This window comes from Leuciscus leuciscus (genome assembly GCF_965113295.1).
Source record: "Leuciscus leuciscus genome assembly, chromosome: 10".
Classification (NCBI taxonomy): Eukaryota; Metazoa; Chordata; class Actinopteri; order Cypriniformes; family Leuciscidae; genus Leuciscus; species Leuciscus leuciscus.
The window spans coordinates 22,158,880-22,178,868 of record NC_138734.1 but is presented as its reverse complement, the minus strand read 5'-3'; the positions used below and the strand labels follow the sequence as shown (position 1 = coordinate 22,178,868).

At 36.1% G+C, this 19,989-nt stretch overlaps 2 long non-coding RNA genes across 2 annotated transcripts in view; both read right to left on the bottom strand.

Annotated features, from left to right (window-relative positions):
* The window catches only part of LOC309508652, a 179,230-nt gene that overhangs the window by 63,582 nt on the left and 95,659 nt on the right, over positions 1 to 19,989 (bottom strand). The window lies entirely within an intron of this gene.
* LOC309508622 lies at positions 8,270 to 11,296 on the bottom strand. Its single transcript, XR_014209614.1, has 2 exons — positions 10,615 to 11,296; positions 8,270 to 8,860 (listed from the first exon to the last, which is right to left on the bottom strand). It is a non-coding gene; the product is annotated as an uncharacterized lncRNA (long non-coding RNA).

Sequence of the window (19,989 nt, the reverse complement as noted above, 5' to 3'; positions counted from 1 at the left end):
AGGATCAGATCCTTCCTGGAAACTTTTTCCTCCTTACGCATCGTTTCGAAACGCAACATGCTTTCTCTGCTTGGTCACCTAAATTTTTCCATGAGAATAATCCCAAAAGGAAGGGCTTTTATTTCTCGTTTGCTAACACTGGCTCATTCTCTGCAAGAATTAAGTGATTTGCTCCAGTTAGATGAAGGATGTCTGTCTGACATAGCATTTTGGACTCGTTTGTTAAAAGATTGGAACGGCATTTCATTTTTCTACAATGATGCTTTTAAATCATCTGCAGAACTTCATCTATTTACCGATGCCGCCCCAACTATTGGCTTCGGGGGTTTCTTTCAAGGGCAATGGTTTGCAGAGAAATGGCCAATCGATTTTCCTGAGTCTACTTCTGGCTCTGTTTCTTCCGCGCTCTATGAGATTTATCCTTTAGTTATAGCCAGCGTAATTTAGGGTTCAGCGTGGTCAAGGAAACACATTATGATGTTTTGCGATAATGAAGCCGCCGTTGCCATCATTAATAAAGGCAGATCATCTTGCCAGATGATTATGCCTTTCGTGAGACGTTTAATCTGGCAATCAGTCGTTTTCAACTTCATTATCAAGGCTGCTCATATACCCGGGCACTCTAATGTCATTGCTGATGAGCTCTCTCGTTTTCGTTTTCAGACTTTCAGACGGCTTTGCCCTTCAGCCAATACGGATCCAACACCTTGCCCTCCCCTATCAGCAGCAATGCTAAATTAGATGATTTGGTTAGATCAGCCAGACATTATATGTCTAAAGGAGTAGCTCCTTCCACTTATAAAGCTTCCACTTCCACTTGGTCTTCGTTTTTAATGTTTTGCTTTTCCTTTCAGATTCCTTTATTTCCCATCTTGCTTACGACTGTCTGCTCTTTTCTTGTCTTCAATTTCGAAAAACGCAATCTTAAACCTTCATCCATTCGTAGATTACTCGCAGGCATTCAATTTTATGTAAAATATTTTTTATCTTGATTTTCCAAGTCTTTTCGCTGCTACTTCCATTCGTTTATTGCTCAAAGGCATAAGTAAATCCTCTAGCAATTCTCCAGATAAACGGCTGCATTTTAACCCTCTGGGGTCTAAGGTGTTTTTGGGGTCCTTGAGATGTTCTGACATGCCCTGACATTTGTGCTTTTTTCAGTTGCTTATAAACATATTAATGGCAAAGGTGTAATTACACTCTATTTAGCACAAACAGGGCTATCATAATATGTTGTATGTACATGTTTGTATTTTTGAGAGAATAATGTTTATGCGTGGTTATTGAAAAAACTAAAAAGTAAAGTTTCTGAAATAAGGCCACAAAACACATACTAAATATGTGTCAATAAGACTTTCTGAATAATGCATTTTGTCACCTAGAGTTTTTTCTTCAAAATGATGTGAAAATCATCCTGCCTAATTATTCACATAAAACAATATAGTGATTTAAATTTTGCAAGAAACTTTATGTTTGGAAAGGCCATATGCGAGTGGGCGTCAACGATCATGCATATTTAGTGGTTCACACCTGAGGAGACAATGGGGCCCGCATACTTAATGAGCCATTCATTCAGGTGTGTCACTGAGCCACAAGAAAGAATGCAAGAGCAATATGTATATGTTGTTGTATAATATCAAGAAAATGCAATTACCTGCCTTATTTATTATAGATGCCTTTTTGTTACACATATTTAGCCAATGTATTGGATATAATGCGTTGCATTCAATGTTGTTATTTAATTTGTTTGTAAAAGATGGCTTATATTGTTTTGGCATAGATGTACAGTAAATGGTTATGTGTGTATATGTGACTGTGCTAACCCATGTTGAGAGGAGCAGAAAAGTGCGATTATGTGTGTGCGCTAGAGGACTCCTCCAACTTTAAATGAACTCAGCCATTGTAGTTGAGTTTACTGGAGTTCAAGGACATGAAGAGGTGGACCGCTTGCACCTGCCTGGAGAAGGATCTGGGAAACTTTGGAGGAGTGGCAACCTAACGCTTGTTGTAAACAAGGAGTATAAAAGACTGATGAACTGACTGCCTCTTGGGATACTGATACGCCAGTGCCCCCGACGCCTAGAAGCCCAGAGCGGGGGACAAGAAACCCCAAGCAGAAGATAAGAAGCCCAGAGCTTACTAGACCTTTGTTTCAAAACATAACTATTGTATTTTATACTTAAACGATGAAGTTCTATTTGCCTTTATATTTTTGTTTATTATAAAAAGAAAAGTAACCAATTAAAAGAAATTTAATTGATTACAAAATCTGCCTTCTGAGATTTATGATGCTGGAAGACTTTTAACCCTCTGAGGTCGAGAAACGCGCCGACGCGTTTTGCTGGATTTTTTTCACATAGCAGCAACATAAACTTAAATTACTCCGTCATTTATGGTTATACAGAAAAAAAATATATAAAAAAAATAATCTGTGATATTTCTACTTTTGTATGTGTCCACTTACAATCAAATCAAAAGATTGTGCTTTTGTAAAATAAAGAAAATAAACAGGGTGTGCGTTCTGCCTCTCCGTCGCGGTGAACTTTTTTTTCTTGAGCACGTCTATAAACTGAAACAAAACTCAGCGAATCCTTCTCACACATTTATGAGCCATATACCTTTATACACATTTAAGTGTGTACTTTTAAATTATCTGATTCAAACTGAAAACAAATATTCTCTGTTTAAGTAATTTGTATAAAACCAACAGGATGTCCAGTATCTCAAACGCTTGCTAATTACTTTTTAATTCGACACGCCCACTCGCGCAAAAGATATTCACATGCAAATCTCCACATGGAACGCGAACGCCCTCGTTACCTCAAACACAAAACACCAAAACACTTCACAAGTCTCTGCTTTTCGTCGAGTTTGGAAGACACGTCTGAGCTTACATTGGATTTAACTCAGAAGAAGAAGAACGCGATTTGAAGACAAGAAAGATGTAAGGTAAGAAATTCTTACTTATTAGTTTAAATGGTATTGTTGCATAAACTTCACATTGCAGTTGAACTGTTGCTAGATAAATGGTGAATATTATACTATTTAGACCCGTGTTTCCTGTTAAATACTGTTTGTGGATATCTGCTCAAACATAGATATGTATAACCATAATGTTTAATATTTTGGAGCGCGATGGCGTTTGAATGTATCATATTTTGGAGCGCGCTGTGGGTTTGAGTATCATATTTTGGAGCGCGCTGTGGGTTTGAATGTATCATATTTTGGAGCGCGATTGCGTTTGAAAGGAAAAATGCACCAAACATTAGGCTTTATGTTTTTACTATTATCTCATTTCATATCATCATAACGAATGGAAACATTTGAAGTAACATATGATAATCAATATATTTTTCTCTAGCGTAGTTGTTCTTGAAATCTTTTGGAAGATTTAATTTATTGTTATTATTATTTTATGCAGCACTGCGTAGCCTATGCCTACAAGGCACAACAGACCTGGTGTTCATTATATATTGTTGGAAACGTGTGTGTGTGTGTGTATTCTGTGAATTTTAAAAAGAAATTTTAACCAGAAAAATCTAAAATCTATTCCCAAAATCGTGCAGCCCTGTAGTTTCTCTTGATATCAGTATGTTCACAGTTTTTTCTCTTTTTTTTTCTTTCAGGGACCAGATGCAACTGAGTCCTGCTGACTTCAACATTCACATTAGTCTCTGTACATGAACATGGTAAAGTGAAAATCAAACACCTTGGAACTGAAAGGTATGTACAATGTTTTTAGGAATGGCACAAAGGTCTCTGTCTTTGGATCATTGTTTTCAATGTGCTCTTTTGTCATTTGTATTTTTGGATTGTGTTGTGTTGTAAATAAATCCAAACAATCTAAAAGCCATTCTTTTTTAAATCTCCTCATTCTTTGTGCAAGGTTGCTCTGAATGACAGGGCCTGATCGCTCCTAATAGGGCAGTTAGGGGAGTGTCTTTGTCTTTCTCAGGTGTTAAAAGCTTACATATTCATGAGATGATCACGCCTCTTCGCATATGGCTTTGTCACACAAAACACGTCTTAGAAATTTTAAATCAATATATTGTCTTATCTGAATGAGCAGTCAGGGTGATTTTCACATAGTTTTGGAGCAAATATTCTAGGCTATGTCATACAATTTTCAAAAGTATTGTGAAGAAATAATCAGTATGGGTTTCATGGCCTTATTTCAGTGAGAATTTTTTTTGGTATTTTCACAAACCACGCATAAATGTCATTATCTCAAAACTACAAACTTTTACATACATGCTGCTGATATATTATTGTAGCAGAGTTTGTGCTGAATACAGTGTAATCAGTGTACAGCTCAGACCTCAGAGGGTTAATGAGAACATACCACAGAGGAGTCTTCTGACCAAATTGTAAGTAACTTTTGAATGCTTACGGTTTAGGTCAGATTTGACTTTCTTTACCTTACCTGAGAATAATAAATAAATAGGTAAAAGGTGTTAAGAGTAAAGTACACACCGTAAAACAATGTATATATATATATATATATATATATATATATATATATATATATATATATATATATATATATATATATATATATATATATATTCTACCAAATGGTTCACAGTTGGAAGCACCTCATTTTATTTTTCCATGTCTAGTAATTGTGCAGTTAATTCTCATACTGTATTTTCAGTTTTGGAATATGTATCCTCTCCCCAAATTTTTCACTAATAAAACACAATAAAAATTATTTAAAGAAAAGTTTACAGCTACCTTGTAAATATATTTTTTTTATTAAAAAGGTTACAATTACAACAACAATTCAAGTGCAATCTTTCTTTGTAAAAACTAAAGTATACATTTTATCATACATATTTCAAAGTTAAGGATTCATTAATTTGAATATAGCCTAGGCTACATTGGAACAAACACATAATAACATATAATTTGATTACTTTATTTTTGACAAAACATACTATATTCAACAAATGAGCAAAAATTGGCAAACAAAAGCTTATTTGAGGTGGCAAATATTTTACAGTAAAAATGTATAATCTATCCAAAACTAGTCAACGAAATGTTGTCTTTCATATGTCTGTAACATAGGTCTTTCGTTTATATAAGAAATATAAATGTTAATTTGCAGTTTAATACGTTGCTTAAACAAATACATTTTATTTCAACATATTTCAGTCGATTTTTACTCATCTCAGTATAGTTTGCTAAAAGCGGATCATTCATTCACACACAGAAACGCGATTCAAATTTAAACAGTCTTTTTGCGAGTGCGCATCTCTGCCATTCATTCATTCACACACAGAAACGCGATTCACTTGAGAATGAAAAAAACTTACTACAGTATTCTCAGGATCCGTTGCTCCTCGAAATACCAGCACTTCTGAGGTACATTTTCCATTATTCCTCACAGCGCCGCGAGACAGTGTAAACAAGTACAATGATCTGAATAAACTTGATGTGTTTTCTCGAGCTGATATGTGGGCGTTCACAGTTTGGACGGATGCCTCAGTCATTTGCGTTTGAATAGCGCGCGCTCTCCGTGGGCGGAGTCACATTAAAAATAATTAGCTGAGAAGAGAACGACTGACATCTCTCTCTTTTCATACAGATTACATAAAATGAGAATATTTGTTTTTTATAAAAAATACTTTATTTAAAAGAAAAGAATTCAAGCTTCATGCCTGTGTGTCTGTATGCCTGTTTGACTGAGTATTCGCTGAGTTACAGTTCATTTTCGGATGCATTTCAGAATGGACTTCACTGACAGAGAGGAGGCAGAACTCGCATCATGTTTATTTTTCTTTATTTGGTGAAAAGCACAACACTTTGTTTTTATTATGAGTATACACAAAAAAATACACACTTAACAGGATCGATTGATGTATAACACAAGCATATAAGATAAAAATTAATATTATTATTTTATTTTATTTTTTTCACTGATAAGGAAAAAACGAGCCTATCGCGCCGACGCGATATCCGACCTCAGGGGGTTAAGTTGCTTTTATTGCAAAGATTAATCACTTCTATCCGCAATGGCCTCTTTTCCACATACACTAATATTTTGCTAGAAGCTGTGTTTCTAACTGCTTTTTACGGATTTATGCGTCCGGGGGAATTAACTTCAGCAACCAATTAATTTGATCCTGCCCGCGATCTTTCCTTTTCTGATTTACGCTTCTCACCTAAATTCTTTACACTTTTCCTTAAGCATTCTAAGAATGATTCCGAAGGTTTTGGCATCACACTAACCATTTACAAAATTAACAACAATTTCTGTCCCTTCTCATCTATGCTTAAATTCCTTAAAATTTGTCAGAGATCCTCAGATCATTCCCCCTTATTTATCCTATCTAACGGAGCTCCTCTCTCTAAAGCCTGGTTCAGGACTCATCTAGTTTCTGTCCTCAAAAGCTGCAGTTTATCTCCCTCCCAGTATACTGGTCATTCCTTCAGGATTGGGGCAGCCACTACAGCAGCTGAATGCGGCATTTCTACTTCAGCTGTCAAGATCCTGGGCAGATGGTCTTCCTCTGCATTCAAGTCTTATATAAGACCCGATTCAAAAACTATCCTCGAAGCTCAGCAAGCTCTCCAGTAACGGTCCAGGTAAATCCCTATGCAACTACTGGTGGTGGTGTTATGCTCTATCTATCTGTCGATAGTTTTGGTTTGATTACTCGTCTGTGTGGCCAACATGACATGTCTCTATGTGGCTTAGTTGCCATTGTCTCTGTGTAATCTCGTCTCTGTGTGGCTTATAATGGCCTTGTGGCATATCGTTGCCTTGTCCTTTGTGCCTATTTCTGGCGGTATGGTCCTTCGGGGCTTAGGTTTGTGTGGCCTAGTGGCCTTGTATATGAGTGTTTTTTGTTTATGTGTGGCATTAGCGGCCTTGTGGCTCAGCTGGGCCTTGTCTTTGTGTGGGTCTTCGAGGCCTCGTGGCATATCGTGCCTTGTCATATGTTAAAAAATGGCCAGTGGTCTCGTGGCCCCTAGTGGCATTGGTTCTATGTGGCCTAGTGGCTTTTGTTCTGTGTGGTTTGTTTTATGTGGCCTTTAGTGGCCTTGTGGCATATCATTGTCTACTAAGGCATACTAAGGCCATGTGGCTGCTGCAGCCTTGTCTCTGTGGTCTAGCAAGGCCATGTGGCCAGTGTGGCACTGCTCTGTGGCCACTATGGCCGGTTCTGTGTGGCCCAGGGTGGCCTGGCTCCATGTGGCCCAAGGTGGCCTGGTTCTGTGTGCCCCAAGGTGGCCTCCCACATGGAAAGAACCTATATAAACATATATGTTTTAATATAGGTTTTGATATAGGTTTTTAATATATGTGACATATATCAAATTGGCCGTTTTCCTATATTATATGTACATACATGCACATATATGCACCTATATGTTCACCTATATATGCACCTATATGTTCACCTATATGTGCACATATATGCACCTATATTTGTTCACCTATATGTTTACCTATATATTAGTAAAATGATTAAAATCCATAGCTACTAGGCCTACACTGTAAAAAAAAAAAAAAAAAAAAAAATCCCGTATACAAACGGTAAATCTCTGACAGCAAAGTTTCCAGACGGATTCCGTTAAATTACAGCAAATAACCATTTCACAAAATTACAGGCAAAAACAGTGAAAATACAGAATTTACTTTACAGTCAAAATGAATTAAGTTACAGTACATTACTGTTGATAATGGCTTATTAAACCGTGGAAAAATGGATAAATGATGTCAAATTACTTTAAAAAAAAACATTTAACTTTCAAGTTAAACTGTAAATTTAGGGTTTTATAAAGTTATTTTATAATAATGCTGTCTATCTACAGTAATTATCTTTTAATATATAGTTTTTCTGTGTATAATATCTATGAAGTTATGTATAAAAATGCATTAAGTACATAAATTCAAATACAAAGTTTGTATATTTACAGTTTTAATTTTTGCATTTCCAATTTCACAACTTTGACCAATCTCTAATTAAGTACTTAATAATAGCAAATGTACAGTCAATTTCTGTTAAATTAATTAAACGTATAAGTACAAAATACCTGCACATTTACAGTATTACTCATTAAACAAACACTGAACGTCAAGATATGTGAATGATAGGAAATACAATCTTAGTATATAATTTAGAACATGTAAAAATATCTACATTAAAAGGCAATTGCTGTATGCCTTTATACTCTAATATAACTTATTTTACACATTTACAATTACATTTTATCCAAAGTGAATTAAAAATTAAGAGAACAATAGAAGCAACAAGTGCAGTGACAAGTCCCAGTTAGTGTAGCACAGTACACAAGTTTATTTATTTATTATTAAAACAAAGATTTAGTATTATTGGGTCAAGTGTTTATGAAAAGATGGATCTTTAGCAGTTTTTTGAAAATGTGTTGAGTTGGGCAGGTCATCCCACCAGCAGGGAACAGTCCAGGTAAAGGTCAGTGAAAGTGGTTTTGTGTCTCTTTGGGATGATGGCACCACAAGGCGCCATTCACTTGCAGAACACAAGCTTCTGGAGACACATAGATCTGAAGCAGTGAGTTTAGGTCTTGCTGCAGCATCTGGATCAGTTGCAGAGGTTTGACTGATGCTGGAAGGCCTGCCAGGAGAGCATTACAATAGTCCAGTCTGGATAGAACAAGAGCTTAGACAAGGAGTTGTGTGACTCCGACAGGAAGGGCCGGATCTTTCTGGTGTTGTATAAGGCAAATTAGCAGGATCGCATGGTTTGGCTGAAAGTGAAACCATAAGCAGTTCTGTCTTGGAAAGGTTAAATTGAAGGTGAAGGTCATTCATCCAGCAAGAATTTTCCATCAGGTAGGCTGAGATGCGAGCAGCAACCGTCAGATCCTCTGGCTGGAATGAAAGGTTGAGATATGTGTCATTAAAGGGATACTTTACCGTTTTTTCATATTAAACTATGTTATTCCCTTAACTAAGACGAGTTGATACATACCTCTCTCGTCTCAGTGCGTGCACTAAATCCCTCTGTCTTGCGGCGAAACTTTGTTAGCCCAGTTCATTTAATATGGGCCAAGCAGAGAAGCTACCAAACACCTCCACGTTTTCCCTATTTAAATACAGTTACTCGCGAAGTGTAACTCGACCTAGGACGGTGACACAAAACAAAACGTTGCGCTTTTCTAAGCGTGTAAAATGGATAACTATTTTGTATGGCGGAATACCATAGCAAGTGCTTGTAAGCACTTCGACTTGGCGCAGTAATATCTTCACTAGAGGGAGCGGGGGCCGGTGAGAGGATTTTTCACGAGTGAAGATATTACTGCGCCAAGTCGAAGTGCTTACAAGCACTTGCTATGGTATTCCGCCATACAAAATAGTTATCCATTTTACACGCTTAGAAAAGCGCAACGTTTTGTTTTGTGTCACCGTCCTAGGTCGAGTTACACTTCGCGAGTAACTGTATTTAAATAGGGAAAACGTGGAGGTGTTTGGTAGCTTCTCTGCTTGGCCCATATTAAATGAACTGGGCTAACAAAGTTTCGCCGCAAGACAGAGGGATTTAGTGCACGCACTGAGACGAGAGAGGTATGTATCAACTCGTCTTAGTTAAGGGAATAACATAGTTTAATATGAAAAAACGGTAAAGTATCCCTTTAAGTGATAGGAAAACCCATGTTTCTAAATGACAGAGCCTAGTTACAATACAAAAAAAAAAAAAAAGATAATAGATGGGTGGAATCTAACACAATCGTGGTCTTACTGAAGCAAAACCAAACCTTGTGCAGCTACAGTGGCCTCACAAGGATCAAATGAATATTCACATGGGAAAATATAGTATAAAACAAATTAAATTTTCTGCCACTTTTAGTGCAATCATATGGAATCAGAAGACTCGGCCATTACAATATTTTAAATTACTTCTTCCCATACCTTGTTTGCCATGATCATTCTGCTTTTTTTTACAACTCAGTATTACATTTGCACATGTCAGAATATGTTCCACTGGGACAATGCAAAACCTCAACTGACGTGTTGGCAAGCATGCAGCCAGAATATGCAATTTATCATGTGGTGTTCATATTCTAGCCTCATATGTTTTCCTGTATCATCAACGAGTACAGTATTTACTGAATTCGTTTTCTTAACGGTCTTGATAGCCACGTCAACCCTTATGAAAATTAACTATGGTTAACCAAAAAAAAAAACTTGGTAACGTCAGGCCTATTTGTAGTATAACTGGTTATTAAAAATGGTAATAAAATCCGCCAAAAACGTGGTTACTATTTTTTAAGAGAAGAGTTTTCAGCTTCCAGACAGTGTTTAAAAATGTCCCGCCATTTAAGAGATTGATTTACTGACAGATACTATCGCGTATTAACAAAGATTTTATAACATTACACAATTAAACGGACTTTATGTATAACAAGTCTACGAAAGCTTGTTTTAGGTCTTTTGAGGTGTGGGTTCAACTGATCTTTCTTAAAACAGATGGGAAATGTAAAGATGCATGCTACATTTTCAGTGTTTTGCCTCCAGCTCTCGCCAGTTAACTGAACATCATTTAAAATGCTAACGTTAGCTTGAAAACTGTAACGTAAACTTAACACAAATGTAATATAAAATATCGTTCACATGCAGACTCTTACCTCAGCCGGTGATCGGTTGGCATGATGTCCGCTGTGACGAACCAGGCTCACTGAAAAGGGTGTTATTTCCGAAGAATCCAAACCAATGACATTATATAGATCAGTGATCCAAACGGACTGACTGACAACAGGACTCCTGCTCACGGCTGCTCTCGATGAATACGATTGCTTTGAACCACTGTTAATCTCACAATCCACTTCACGAGAGTAGACTGAATTCAAATCTCCCGCTTGCCCTTGATACAGATCCAAAGTCGACTGATCAGCTAACTGTTGTGGGCGGGACTAAACAGCGGAAACGTAATGGCGGCGAATTTGAATCTGCGTCATCACGTGCGCGCGCACACACACACACACACACACACACACACACACACACACACACACACACACACACACACACACACACACACACACAAAGCCCTGAATGTGCAGCAACGGAGATTTGGAAAAATATTAATAAAATATACATGAAATTATGGGAGAATAAGACAATGAAATAATGATCAAAATGAGCATCTATTTGCAAGACAAGATTAAAAGACTATGCAATAAAAAAGAATTCAATACAGGTCTACTGTAGCCTATGTAGGGTAGGCTACAAATACTATTATTTAACCTTAAACAAAACTCACTTTAACCCCCACATGCTTAATAATCTGTAAGGACAACATATTGAATAGATGCAGATTTCTTCAGTTATACCTTCTTTTCTTTATTTTCTAATTTCACAGAAAAATATCTGTAAAATATTACTTTGTAAAAATACAGACAAGTTCCTTTTAAAAAACTTAAAATTGATGTAAAACCAAAATACAAGCAAGCAATTACCTGTAAATTTAATAGTGGACCTTTAAATTACAGCAAATATCTGTAAAATAACAGGCATTCACTATAATGACAAAACGGTAAAATTCTGTAAAAAAAATACAGACCATTACCTGTAAAATTACACTTTTTTTTACAGTGTAGGCAACATAAATAAAACCCCAAAATGTAGAAATTTACATTATTTATTTACTTAAGAACAATCAAATAGTACAAGAACAAAAATAAGACAAAAAACTGAACAGAAAAAAAAACAATTTATCTTTTTGATCTTCTCAGCTCCGTGAGCTTCGAATTGATAGATGTGCCTATCTGAGCTAGGCATCATGTATGACAGTTGCCAAAGTGAGATATGAGCTACAAAATGACCATCCTGCCATGAGCTATATAGGAGACATATCTTGTATGTACATATAGGGCTTATATGTATATATAAAGAAGCAATACAGGAGACCTATATGGCCTGTATATGCACATATATGCACCTCAATTTTGCCTATATGTGGCATATATACGCATATATGCAGCATATATATTATCATATATGTGCATATATGCTGTATATATGCAGCATATATGCTGTAAATATGCAGCATATATGTGCATATAAACTGCATATAGGTTTAATATATGCGCATATATCCTCATATAGATTCTTTCCATATGGGCTTGTTCTGTGTGGTCCATCGTGGCCTTGTCTCTGTGTGGTCTGTCATGGCAGTCGCTTTGGATGGAAGCGTCAGCAATGGATAAATGTTACGTATATACAGCAACAGATATTAAATGCACATGCACAATACACATCTACACATAGTACCTTTCAGGTTCTCTGTTTCTAACTATGATGAAGTGGCCTCTTACTAATTAGTTATCGACCTATGAGGCGTTCCACGTTCCATGTTCATGCTTATTATGTTATTATGCCTATGCCAAAGAACTTTATATCATAATATTGCTTGCTGGGCTGTTTATAAATGTATAATTGTCACAGTATTTATTCTCCCGAGTCTTTCTGGTAGAACTACAGTTACCATGGTAAATACAAAATACTAACATGAACTGTTGATAAAACATTAGTTAAGTAATAACTATCTTATCAACAAGTGCCTCCAAATGGGTTTTGTTCCTACCAATCTTAACCCTCTGGGGTCGGCAAACGCGCCCCGCGTTTTGCTGGATTTTCTTCACATTGTAGCACAATAAACTTAAATTACTCCGTCATTTATGGTCATACAGAAAAAAGAAATATAAAAAAAGAATCTGTGATATTTCTACTTTTGTATGTGTCCACTTACAATCAAATCAAAACATTGTGCTTTTGTAAAATAAAGAAAATAAAACAGGGTGTGCGTTCTGCCTCTCCGTCGCGGTGAACTTTTTTTTCTTGAGCACGTCTATAAACTGAAACAAAACTCAGCGAATACTTGTCACACATTTATGAGCCATATACCTTTATAAACATTTAAGTGTGTACTTTTAAATGATCGGATTCAAACTGAAAACAAATATTCTCTGTTTAAGTAATTTGTATAAAACCAACAAGATGTCCAGTATCTCAAACGCTTGCTCATTATTTTTAATTTGACCACGCCCACTCGCGCAAAAGAGATTCACATGCAAATCTCCACATGGAATGCGAACGCGCTCGTTACCTCAAACACAAAGCACCAAAAAACTTCACAAGTCTCTGCTTTTCGTCGAGTTTGAAAGATGCGCCGTGAGCTTACATTGGATTTACCTCAGAAGAAGAAGAACGCGATTTGAAGACAAGAAAGATGCATAAACTTCACATTGCAGTTGAACTGTTGCTAGATATATGGTGAATAGGCATGTGCCGGTATCAAATTGTCATGCTGCGATTAATTGATTGAGCTTTTATCACGGTATACGGTATTATCACGATATTTTAATTGCTCAAGAGAAACGGATGGATTCGGGGGGATGTAGAAAAAAACAACTTGCATCACAATAGGTGTAATTGATTGTCAAAACATTTGGTAACTAAACAGAATTTTACACAGTTTTCACGATTTCAATTCAATTCTTGGGATTTGATTTCAATCTTGATTCAATATTGACTCTTTGGATAAATATTAGGTAGGCTACAGTAGATAGCCTACATGTTAATTTTTCTCAAGAAAAAAATATATCTCACATAATGCTGTAAACATACAGAGAGCCCTATCAGCTGGTATTATTAAGGTTAAAAATTAACTAATTAAATTCAATATAATTTGGTTTTCATTATAATAACAATTAAGACACAAGTAAAAATATAATACAAATGTAAAATAGTGCACATATTTAGCAAAATACTCTATTTTTTCTAGTCAACTAACTGGCTTTCTAAAGGTCATTAACCCTCTGGGGACCAAAAACGCGCCCACGCGTTTTGCTCGTTTTTTTTTTTAGCAATGAAAAATAAACACAAAATGCTCTGTTAATTTTGATCTTTCATTTTCGTGTAATACATCAATCGATCCTGTTCAGTTTCTATTTTTTTTCTGTATACTCACAATACAAATAAAGTGTTTTGCTTTTTGACAAATAAAGAAAAACTAACATGATGCTATTTCTGCCTTCTCTCTGTCAGTAAACTCCCATTTGAAACGCGTTCGAAAATTATCTATAACTCCGCGAAAATTCAGTCAAACAGGCAAACAGACCCACGGGCATAAAGCTTGAGATCGCAGCTTTTAAATGAAGTAATTTATATAAAAAACAAATATTATCAGCTTCTGTAATCTGTATAAAAAGAGAGCGACTCCAGTCGAGCTCATTACGAGCCATTCAAAAGTAATGTGACCACGCCTCGGAGAGCGCGTGCTATTCAAACGCAAATTCTGAGAACCATTTCAGTCTGTGAAACGCCCCCACATCAGCTGTAAACAAAGAGGCATAATATAGCCTACCTTATGGAGAAAATTTTCCATGCTGATATGAGGAGCAGATCCCGCTGAGGAGTGAGGTAGGCTAAGTTATCCTTTCTCAAGTGTTAATGTGGAATAACGTTATGGAATAACGTTGTAGGCTTATGTAAACAAAAAGATGAATCGCGTTTCTATAATATGAATCGCGCGTCTATTTGTAAAGAGTGTTTAGCCTAAATATGAATCGCGCGTCTGTGTGTGAAAGAATAAACTGCTTTTACAGTTACAGTTACTGCGTTACAGTCAGGCGAAGTATGAAAGACAACATTTTGTTGACTAGATTTGGGTACAGTTTTTACTGTAGAATATACTGTCACATCAAATAAGCTTTTCTGAATATATATAAAATACTATTTTGTCAAAAATAAAGTCATAGACTAAGATGTTCCAATGTTGGCTATATTCAAACTAATGAATACATATGATAAAATGTAGGCCTATAATCTTTTTTTTTTTTTTTTTACAAAGAAAGAGTACTTTTTTGCAGAAATATTGCTGAAATTGTAATTATTGTTGTAATTGTAACCTTTTTAATAAAATAGCAAAACATATTTACAAGATAGATGTAAGCAAAATCTTAAATGGTCAATATAAGTCTTCTTCAAAATATATATTTTGTCTTTGCATTGTGGCTCAGTCAGTGTCACACCTGAATGAATGGCTAATTATGCAGAGTCATTATGCAGAGTGGGTGGGACTAAGGTGTAAACTACTCCTCCCCCTCGCATATTGGCTTTCCAAGCAAAACCTGTTTTACACCATTTAAATCAATGTATTTTTTTTTGTGAACGATAAAGCAAGACTATTTTCACATAATTTTGAAGCTAGAACTGAAAGGGACAACATCCATTAGTCAAAAGTCTTGTGGGCACATATTTTGTATGAGTTTTGTGGTCTTATTTCAGCAACTTTCATTTTTATTTTTTTAAATAACCACGCATAAACATTATTCTCTTAAAAATACAAACATCTACATACATGTTGCTCGCATATTATGGTAGGCCTGTTTGTGCTATATAGAGTGAATTTACACCTTTGCCATTAACATGTTTATAAATAACTGAAAAAAGCACAAATGTCAGAGCATGTCAGAACATCTCAAGGGCCCCAAAAACAGCTTGGTCCCCAGAGGGTTAAATGGCTTTCCTGAGGTAGGCTAAATGTAACATTCTGTGACATAATTGTTCACCTGCAGCTTTATTGACCTCTTTCCGTGGTTGAAAAACACTGATTGATCGATATTATGTATGAGGCATAAATACCTTTCGGTAAGTTGTACTGTATCTTTAAATAAAAACTAACAGATGATCGGTTTACTTGAACTGAGGCGCTACAACGATCGGTCACGTCACATTTACAAGCACCAAAACGGTATTTATTGTCTGAATTCCGTAATAAAATGGACAGAACCTGAGAGCTGAGAATTTTTTTCATATCAAAAGTAGCCTGCTCTGTCTAGTCTGTCGGTGTCAGTGTCCTCTTTGCTCCGTGATTTTTCTCTGCGTGAGAAAATGGATGCGTGGCGCGAGAGCGTGTAAAAAGTGTAAATTGCGTGAGTCTCACGTACTGAATGCGTAGAGTTGGCAGCCCTGCTTTTGGAAGGGGGATAAATCGTCGGCAGCGTTCCTCCTTCCGCCATGCTTCTTCTCCATGTGAGGATTGTTTACATTAGACTAGAGCGTGCACTGCGCCGCATGCACACAGTGCTTCTACATGTGGGGATTGTTTACATCAGAGTGCGCACGTGTTTCGCGCAGCATACGCAGTATTTGTTTAAGCGGTTGATGGAAAATAAGCTAATGCGCGTTATATAAATATAAATTCTGATCTATTATTTTTCACGGTATTTTGAAGTTCCCGCGATAACAATATCGTGCATATTCATTACCGCGATTTATCCTATTACCGAATACCGGCACATGTCTAATGGTGAATATTATAATATTTAGACCCGTGTTTACTGTTAAATACTGTTTGTGGATATCTGCTCAAACGTAGATATGTATAATATGGTAACCATAATGTTTCATATTTTGGAGCATGCTGTGCGTTTGAATGTATCATATTTTGGAGCGCGATCGCGTTTGAAAAGCAAAACGCACCAAACATTAGGCTTTATGTTTTACTATTATCTCATTTCATATCATCATAACGAATGGAAACATTTGAAGTAACATATGATAATCAATATATTTTTCTCTAGCGTAGTTGTTACTGAAATCTTTTGGAAGATTTATAGGCTGCTATAGGTTATTGTTATTATTATTTTATGCAGCACTGCGCATAGTCTATGCCTACAAGGCACAACAAACCTGGTGTTCATTATATTATATATTGTTGGAAACATTTGTGTGTGTGTGTGTATTCTGTGAATTTTAAAAAGCAATTTTAACCAGGAAAATCTAAAATGCATTCCCAAAATCGTGGAGTAGGCGTTTCTCTTGATAAAGTGAAAATCAAACACCTTGGAAATGAAAGGTATGTACAATGTTTTTAGGAATGGCACAAAGGTCTCTGTCTTTGGATCATTGTTTTCAATGTGCTCTTTTGTCATTTGTTGTGTATCTTTGGATTATGTTGTATTATAAATAAATCCAAACAATCTAAAAGCCATTCTTTTTTAAATCTCCTCATTCTTTGTGCAAGGTTGCTCAGAATGACAGGGCCTGATAGCTCCTAATAGGGCCGTTAGGGGAGGGTCTTTGTCTTTATCAGGTGTTAAAGACATAAATATTAATGATGTGATCACACCTCCCGCATAAAGCTTTCTCACACAAAACACGTCTTAGAAATTTAAAATCAATATATTGTCTTATCTGAATGAGCAGTCAGGGTGATTTTCACATAGTTTTGGAGCAAATATTCTAGGCTACGTGATACAATTTTCAAAAGTCTTGTGAAGAAATAATCAGTATGGGTTTCATGGCCTTATTTCAGTGACAATTTTTTTTGGTATTTTCACAAACCACGCATAAATGTCATTATCTCAAAACTACAAACTTTTACATACATGCTGCTGATATATTATTGTAGTAGAGTTTGTGCTAAATACAGTGTAATAAGACTTTAGCCATGACAATGTCACAAGTAACAGAAATAAGCACAAATGTCAGAGCATATCAGAACACCTCCAGGGCCAGAAAACAGCTCAGACCCCAGAGGGTTAACCCTCTGGAGTCTGAGCGTTTTTTTGGGCCCTGGGGGTGTTCTGACATGCTCTGACATTTGTGCTTTTTTCAGTTGCTTATAAACATATTAATGGCAAAGGTGTAAATTCACTCTATATAGCACAAACAGGACTACAATAATATGTGAGCCACATGTATGTACATGTTTTCATTTTTGAGAGAATAATGTTTATGCGTGGTTATCGAAAAAACTAAAAATTAAAGTTTTTGAAATAAGGCCACAAAACACATACTAAATATGTGGCAATAAGACTTTTGACTAATGGATGTCATCGCCTATAGTTTTTTCTTCAAAATTATGTGAAAATAGTCTTGCTTTATCGTTCACATAAAACCATACATTGATTTAAATTGATGTAAAACAGGTTTTGCTTGGAAAGCCAATATGCGAGGGGGGCGTGAACGAGGAGTGGTTTACACCTTAGAATACACCCACTCTGCATAATGATGAGCCATTCACTCAGGTGTGACACTGACTGAGCCACAATGCAAGGACAAAATATATATTTAGAAGAAGACTTATATTGACCATTTAAGATTTTGCTTACATCTATCTTGTAAATATGTTTTTCTATTTTATTAAAACGGTTACAATTACAACAATAATTACAATTTCAACAATATTTCAAGTGTACTCTTTCTTTGTAAAAAAAATTATTAGGCCTATAGGCCTACATTTTATCTATGTATTCATTAGTTTGAATATAACCAACATTGGCACAGCTAACATCTTAGTTGATGACTTTATTTTTGACAAAAATAGTATTTTATATATAGAAATTGCTAAACAAAAGCTTATTTGATGTGGCAGTATATTCTACAGTAAAAACTGTACCCAAATCTAGTCAACAAAATGTTGTCTTTCATATTTCGTCTGACTGTAACGTTGTTTTCATGAAATATTAGGGCATATTGTTAATTTGCAGTTTAATACGTTGCTTATACAAATAGCCTACATTTTATTTCAACATTCAGTCGATGTTTACTTATCTCAGTATAGCAATGCAGTTTGCTAAAACATCATCATTCATTCACACACGCGATTTAAATTTAAACTGTCTTTGCCAGCTGTGGTAAACAGCGCGCATCTGTGCCGTTTATTCATTCATAAACAGAAACCCACGTGAAGAAATTCACGTGAGAAGGAAAAAACTTACAGTATTCCTCAGCTCGCTCCTCGATATACCCGCACTTCTGAGGGACATTTTCCATTCGTATTATTCCTCACAGCGCTGCAAGACGGTGTAAACAATGATCTAAATAAACTTGTGTGTTTTCTCGAGCTGATGGGGGCGTTCACAGGATCGTCTCAGTCATTTGCGTTTGAATAGCGCGCGCTCTCCGTGGGCGTGGCCGATTATAACGTAATGAGATGATATGAGCTCGACTGGAATCGCTCTCTTTTAATACAGATTTCACAAGATGAGAATATTAGCTTTTTATATAAATTACTTCATTTAAAAGAAGAGAATTCAAGCTTCATGCCTGTGTGCCTGTATGTCTGTTTGACTGAGTATTCGCTGAGTTATTGTTAATTTTCGGACGCGTTTCAGAATGGACTTCACTGGCAGAGAGAAGGCAGAACTCGCTTCGTGTTTATTTTTCTTTATTTGGCAAAAAGCACAACACTTTGTTTTTATTGTGAGTATACACAAAAATAATACACATTTAACAGAATCGATTGATGTATGAAACTCCTATGGAAAATCAAAGTCAACAGAGTATTTATGAGTTTCTTTTACACTAATAAAAAAAAAGCGAGCTGGTATCGCCGGCGATACCGTAGACCTCAGGGGGTTAAAGTGGCTACGGTTACTCCTTTGTTCAAGAGTCCTTCACTAGAAGCCTTCTGTTTTATAAAATGTTCTGCCTATTTCAGTTTTACCTTTCATTTCTAAGCTATTGGAGAAAATTGTGCTGGATCAACTCCAAAATTTTTTGTTAAGTAATTGTATCTATGAGGTTTTTCAATCTGGTTTTACGTCTGCTCACAGCACTGAGTCCACCCTCCTGAGAGTGTTAAACGATATTTATCTCTCTACTGATTCCGGAGATACTGTGGTTCTGATTCTTTTAGATCTTTCGGCTGCTTCTGATACTATTGACCACCCTACTCTATTATCTAGACTAGAGTCTTGGGTGGGTCTAAAAGCTATCGTTCTGAAATGGTTTCAGTCATACCCGTCTGACAGAAAGTTTTTAGTAAAGATGGGTCATTTCACCTCCTCCATGGCACCTCTGACCTTCCACATGGCTCTATTTTGGCTCTGTCTCTATTTTCTCTCTACATGCTACATCTGGGCTTTATTCTAAGGAAACATGGTGTGTCTTTTCATTTTTATATGGATGACACTCAAATTGATATACCACTCAAAAGAAAAAACCCTGTAGCAATTACATCTCTTCTGCGATGCTTGGAGGAGGTTAAA